General features: G+C 36.9%; 1 long non-coding RNA gene across 1 annotated transcript; it reads right to left on the bottom strand.

Moving 5' to 3' along the window:
• Window positions 1-259: 259 nt before the first annotated feature.
• On the bottom strand, window positions 260-3,963 carry LOC120318938. The gene is made up of 3 exons (XR_005559626.1): window positions 3,549-3,963; window positions 1,164-1,230; window positions 260-598 (listed from the first exon to the last, which is right to left on the bottom strand). It is a non-coding gene; the product is annotated as an uncharacterized LOC120318938 (long non-coding RNA).
• Window positions 3,964-7,497: the final 3,534 nt, after the last annotated feature.

Raw genomic sequence — 7,497 nt, forward strand, 5'->3', positions numbered from 1 at the left:
CTAGACTACCTGTGCGATATGGTCTCTACTTGAGTGCAAATTAAAAAGGAAAAGAAAGACACACAGGGAATGGCTCCTTAACATGTTCACCACTGAAAAAGGGACATCCTGATGACCGGAGCCAAATGTTTTTTCAAAACTCAGGAATTTTGCATGGAGCGAAGAACCTGTTCCATGAACTTGGGAGAGAAAACACATCTACCTTTGCAAAGGGGCTTCTTGGCCTCCTCAAAATACAAACTACCAAGCAATTCAGGTAAAGCAAAAAGCGTTCATTAAGAGGGGGGAATCAAGTCTTTTTATAGGGTATAGAAGCAAAGGATACGTACATTCGGTACATGTGATACCAGTAAGCACATGATAAAACAATAAGATACAATACATTGATTGCTTGTGATGTTTGAACACTAGAAAACATTGATTCTAATGTTAAGCTAACATTCCACAAATGACAAAATTATGGGTTACATTGCTCTTTTCCACTTAGGCTTGTATCTTTTGTGAAAGTTGCAAGTGCATCCAAGGACTTTCAGAATACGCTTTCTATTCTGTAGTTGCTGAAAAGATGAGTTCTTGCATAAGAAAGAAATGGCCTTGACTAAAAGAAAAACATGCTTTCTTATTAATAGAGAAGCAGCCTGAACTGCCATGTTAACAGTACTAATATCACCTTTTAAAAATGTTAATAAAGAAGCCTAAAATTGGAGGCAACACAAGGACCACCCTCAGCCCCGCCCACCCGCCGTCCTCCATTCCTGGTATGTACCTAATCCTAACCCTGACCCATCCCTTATCCATGTGTTATTTTAAATCCAGCATAGATTTTACCCCAAGTCTTAATAAACCATTCAGCATATTTCCCCAATGAACAGTATTCATTGCTAGCATTATTTATTGTAGGTCATTTCCAAATTCACATTAAGTTAACTTGATTTCATGTTCTCCATTATTCTTACATCTGTAACTCTATGTGAACAGCAAAAAGAAAGGGGGGCAGGCAAACCCATAAAGTTTGTCACAGATCTCAGTGCTTCTAAGTATTTAACACTTTTCCCATCTCCTCTCTTTATACTCACCCATACGCAAAATGTTAAAGAAAGAATACAAATCACATAAACACATTCAGAGTGCAGCTCTGCCTTCTTTGGGATCAAAGAACTTACAATGATGTGTACTGCAGCTGACTTTGAAGGTAAGGCATCAGAATATTCAAAATGCTGAGCGTGAAGCCTGAATAAGCCAGGCATTTCCAGGAATCAGAAGCAAAAGGGATGGAACAGAAAATGTAATGATTATGTATTCACAACAGTATCATAAACAAAATTAAATAAACTCAGGGAAGCATAAAATATTAGAAAATAAAGAGTGCAAGTGTACATTGCAAAAATAACACTAAAAAACCTTTCAAACAAGAAAAAGTAACTTCTCTGGGATATATTAATATCGTGCAGCTTGAGCCAAGGAGAATTTAAAAAAAACAAAACTCAAGCTTAGCAAAAGAATGAGAAAGTGCCTCATCGTAACAAATCATGACTTTAGAACAAATAATACAATTCTTAAGGCAAACATGGCAATTAACAAATAATTATAATATAATTGTAATTATTTAATGCAATGAGGTATTTGGAGAAACTAGTCAAAGTAATGCCCAGCCTGTCTGTTCAGAGGATTCAAGCCACTTGCAAAGAACCTTTGGGTTGCTGGCAAAAAAGCAGAACTCAAAGCAAAACTCTTTTCCTTTGTTAGCAGGCAAAAATCACCATTGTGATTCCTTTTATTTTTCATGGCCATTCCATTAGGCTGAGGTATTCAGAGAGTATCTATACAGTAAGGTCTAAAGAGGTCAAAAGTGGTTTAATGCTTTGGTTCAAGCAAGGCACTCGTCCAATTTAATGTGATTTGCAACCTGTTCTCATAGAGTTTTATTGTACTGTTATTGAAAGAATAGTGTAAACATTATGTTGCCATTGTACAGTTAGAAAAGTAACTTTATAGATAGAAAATGCAGTTTAGTAGCACAAGTTCCCTTTTCAGATGCAGGCTATGTGTAAAAAAAATCTTTGGTATTCATCAGTGTAATTAAAATCACCCATGGAAAATGGAGTGAGGTAGCATCTCTGTTTCACATGATAAATGGTATGGGATAACACTTTTCTTTTTTTAATTGTAGGCGTAAGTATTCTTGATTTTGCTTCTTCCAGATAACTTACAGTGCTTATTGTAAAATCAACCATATGACACAATAGTATTTTGAAAGGAAAATCTGCATAATGATTGTAAGTTTCTGAATATATCAGTACAACAGCTTGATAGAAATGTGCCATTACATTCTCTTTGCTTGATAAAGGTTGTTAAGCGAATCTGGTTTCCCTCATTACTTGTTGGAAACCATCTGGGAAGATTCCAAATGATGATCACATGACCCTGAGACAGTGCAACCATTATAAATACATGCCAGTTTTCAAGTGCCCAAGTTTTGATCACTTGACCATGGGGATGCTGCAATGGTTGTAAGTGTGAAAAGCCAATCATGTCACTGTTTTCAGTGCCATTGAAATTTTGAATGTCACTAAATGAATGGTTGTAACTCAAGGACTATCTGTATAGATAGTCTTAATCTATAAATACCAAAATGCACATTTATGCAGGTAAAACCAACTTTCAAAATTCCCTTCTTATTGCCTATTTCTTTTTGACCTATATTTGCCATGAGTACTATAATGCCACAATGACTATCAATCTTGCACTGTAAATAAAAGGTTGTTTGTTGCAATCTTGTAAAAATGTTTTTTAATAATTTTTCCCGTTTCCTATTTTCCCTGTGCCTTTTTAAAATTCAGTAATGAACCATTTTACCATTTTTCTAGTCACGTGGAAATAATAACTTGTTCATGATGCACATGAAGAAGTATTCCTTCCACTATAAAGTAAACAATAGCCTGCTGAGTTAGTCTGCAATAAACTGAGAGAAAAAAATGAATGCAGAAATGAATGAAGAATGACAGTGTTAATTTTCATGTTGTAACTTTCTGCTGACTAGATAAGGAAGTTACCTCAGCACACAAATTCCAGCATGTTCCAATAGAGTAGTAGAGATTGTCATCTGTATGACTTGCTGTGTAAGAAATGTGATGCAAACAAAGCCAAAGTTGGCTTCCTTGGGAACATGCCCTTAACATACAGATCATTTAGTGGGCATGAGAGCAGATGATTCTAAAGCCATCCCAACATCACTGTATCTCAGGAGAAAAACCATATTGTACAGCCATCTAATGAGCCGAGGTGGCGCAGCAGTTAAAGTGCAGTACTGCAGGCCACTGTAGCTGACTGTGTTCAGCAGGTCAGCGGTTCAAATCTCACCGGCTCAAGGTTGACTCAGCCTTCCATCCTTCCGGGGTAGGTAAAATGAGGACTCAGATTGTTGGGGGCAATGTAAATATATATATACATTGCTTACTGGTGTACACCGCAAGCTGAGAGAGTGCTTGCACTTAAAGCGGTATATAAGTCTCATAAATAAATAAATAAATAAATCTTCTTTATCCCACCTTCATGGTGACAGACTAAACTGCAGTGTTCTTGGACCACTTGGCTGGAGATCTGATATTCCCTTGTTGCTGGGTTGTTGTCCAAGAGGCCATGCTGAAGACTTGTTTATGAGGTCTTCTCATGGGAAGTGATATTCATTTTCTTTATTTTTGTAGATATTGCATGGATACTTCCAAATCATAATCATATCTACTTTCAATTACTGGGGAGATTAATAGTACAACAAACAAACAAATAATAATAAAATAATGAGTATCTTGGATGGGCTCTAGACCACTTCTTGTCAGTTTTCTGCTCAGAGCTAAGCCTGCGTTCCAGGATTTGGCATTTTAAATCATTCCAATATTATGGGCATAAACTATATAAATGCAGGCATGCATCTAAAATAGACAGCATTTGAAAGTTGGACTAAAGTACACTTATGAAGAAGATTAAATATAAAAAAGATTTCTGAGATGCAGAAAGACAACCTGAGTTTCACGTGGGTGTGAGCTATATGCTTTGATCGCTTCTGGAAATCAATGAAAAATATTTTCACAGCTACCGGTAGAATAACAGTCTGTCTTGTGTGTTGTTACTATTAATTAGTTTATCCCTAAACTCTGCATAGAATTGAATGTAAAAATAGCTTTGAAGTAGTAAAATAATCACAACAAAATACCAACAGTATATTAAATGTTTTCTTTGGTACTATTTTGATCCTTTTGCAAGGAAACCATGGTTTGGGGAAAGGTATAGCTCTATTTCTAAGCAAACAAAGAGAATGTAACTGGTTTGCATAAAAGTCAAAATGTCTTTACCTTCTTTCAACTTGTATTCAGAGTCTACTGTATATTGGCAGACCATCAACATGAACCATATTGTTAAAATGAATATTAACTTGCGGCTTTAGGCTTCTGATTGCCCTGGAAAACTTCCTTGCTACTGTTGCATCCACTAAATGTTCATCTCTGTGGTTTTGCCATGGACACGAGGAGCTATATCTGAGGACATCTATTTTGATAACAAATTATCACCATGCTCCAACATTAGATGATTAAAGAGTGTGGGTTAAGTGCAAGAATAAAGGGAAGATGTAAAAATCAGTTTTCTCCCTCAATTTCCTTCTAACAATTTTGTTTTGCAAGCCATTCTATGAATTTTTTTTATTTAGAGCGAATTCAAAATCAGATGAAATAAGTCTTTGGCTTCTTTGGACATAAATAATGTTAAGTATAAACCTGCTTTCTTGAGGTCCTGCTCATTTGTTTTAGTAATAATAATAATAATAATAATAATAATAATAATAATAATAATAATAATAATAATAATAATATATTAAATGTATATACTACCCAACTCTTCAACTCTGGGTAGTTTCAAAGCTATTCCACCAAGACTACATTTGCAGCCCTTCCTTTAAGCTTTGGTACAAGTGCTAGAAGAAGAGGACAAACTGCCTGAGTCGGCACAGCCCTCAACTTGCCATTTATCTAGGCTCCTCCGTCGTGCGTTCATGAAGAAATTGCTAACGGTGCTCAGTTCCAGCCCCAACTGATGGGAAATGGTGATCTGTAATTCTTTGGAAGGACGTTTATTTTCCTTGAATATTGCATAGAGAGTTCGGCGCTGAACATCAGTAAAGACCAGTCTGGGTTTTTTGAGTGCATTTCCTCGGTCTTTCCCTTGATCTTGCTCCTTCTGTTTACAAGCTGCAATATTATGAAGAAATCACTTTCAGACTTGGGATAGATAAGAGTTAGAGGGATTTTTTTCCGATAACAATCTACTAAAAGAATTTTAATAAAGAAAGGCTGCATTTTTAAAGTAAAATGTTTACAATGCAGTCTTAAAAATACCAGAAAAACCATTGAATGGAGTTCAATCGAATTCATTCTTCACCAGACAGGCATATATTACTAATTTTCAAGGTTTTTAAGATGTAAGTGACTGTGAATTGAATGGCTACAGCCATTAGGATGGACAGGCCAATCAATATTAAGTTTGGGGAAATGGATTAAAAAGGCTGCAGTGACACATAGACCAAAACAAGGCAGTTAGGCTGAACCCCACTTTGTGAGATTATTTCAAACAGTAGTTTGTCTTAGAAAAAGCCAAAATCATACACATATTACGTTTAAAATGTGCATATATTTTCTATTGTTTAGCACTAATTTTCCACTACTCCAGTTCAATAAGACCTGACATCAATGTTCAGATCCATGAAACCATGAAGAAAATCCTGAATTAGCCCTCAGATCTTTCAAAGTTGGTCTGGTAGCAGGCAAGAAAGGAGGGCTTGAAATCCTGGGACATTCTGGATCCCCGCTTCTCAAAGATTTTGAACATTTCCTGTCCTTAGAGAAAGGTCAGATCTCTTCTTCCAAAGTTAGAGGCAAAACCATCATGGGGAGAAACGACCTGGTCTCTGGCTCCTGGGACACTCTAAAAAGTTTTATAGGAGTCTCTGAATTGAGACTTCATTAATATTTAAACCCTGTTGATTGCATGGGGCCTTGCCAGGTTTTCTCCTGACCCTAGATGAGATCCCTGCATGAGGAGGTGCGGGGAGGTTTTGCTTGGTTTTGGATTGGGTTCCAATCCCACATCTTAAACTGAGCACTGTACATTTTGCATTTGTGTCAGTTCATTAAGAGAGAAGTGAAGGCCAGCAGACAAACACAACCAGATAGAACAATTAATCAGTGAAATGGCTTGCCTTCAGAAGTTGCGTAGGCTCCATCATTGGAGATTTTTAAGAAGAGATTGGACAGTCATTTGTCCAGAATGGTATAAGATCCCCTTTTTGTGCAGAGGTTGGACTAGAAGACCTCCAAGGTTCCTTCCAACTCTGTTATTCTGTTAAATTCTGTTAAAACATTTCTTACTTTTAAGGACAGGTTTATACCCTACAGAAAAAGGCAAGAATTATCTGTTCCCAGCAGCAGCAACAAAGCTGAGCAACCTATACTAAAAAACATATTTATGGCCAGAATCTCTTGAAACACTTGTAGAGATTTCACACCTCCTCTTAAAGGACAAATGTCATTTCCTGAGGATTAATGACAGATGACTTTATTATGAGTACACCATTTGCCTTTGAGATGAATCATCAATCTGATCTAATGTGAAATATTTAGGAAAATCTGTTTGATATTCAAAATTAACTTTTAAATGTTCTAGTCATTAGCCACCTCCACATTTTAAAAAAGGAAAATTGGAATTCAATTCTATTTTTTGCCACAGGTATTTCTACATGCCAATAATATTAATCACAGTGACAAGCACTATGCCTCTGGTCAGAATATAATCCCAATATAAATGTACTGATGTGCAATATTTCTCACTTTTTTATACAATTCAATGAAGCAATAAAGTTAAATAAAGTGGACTCCCAGTTTTCCATATTACTTGCACCCGCTAGATGGCACTTCATTTCTGAAAACGAGAAAAGAATACAAGAGTCTAAAGATGAGCTTTGGAGCGGCATTTATTATAGTGCCTGGCCAGTGAACTGGGATGAAAACTACACAATTCAAGTCACTTTTGGTGTCCACACTGGTTAGGGAAATGATCACAATGTTAATACCAGGAAAAGCAACAATAAGCATTTCTCCAACAAAAAGCTTTATTTTGCTTAAGTGAGGACAAGGTGGTGAGTGAACATAACAAGAGCGGGCACCCCAGCTTCCTCCACTGCCTGAATGCAGCAGTTAGATCTAAAGAGCAGAGCTGTCAGGCCACCAGCTGCAAGCCATAAAATCCTCTGGAAGAAGAAGAAGAAGACCCTGTGGTGAATAGCATAGCTCCTTTCCCAAGCAAGTTATTTCTCTGTTCATTAGGAACATCCTACACCTACATTGGGGGCCTGTATCCACAAATGGGAATGCTGTCTTGGGCCAGTGAGGCTTTGGCCTTGCCTTCTCTCTCAGAGGTGGAGGAGTCAGTCTCACAAGAGCCTCATCCAGT

The sequence above is a fragment of the Crotalus tigris genome, unplaced genomic scaffold (genome assembly GCF_016545835.1).
Source record: "Crotalus tigris isolate CLP2741 ecotype Arizona unplaced genomic scaffold, ASM1654583v1 scf7180000020586.96975, whole genome shotgun sequence".
Lineage (NCBI taxonomy): Eukaryota > Metazoa > Chordata > Lepidosauria > Squamata > Viperidae > Crotalus > Crotalus tigris.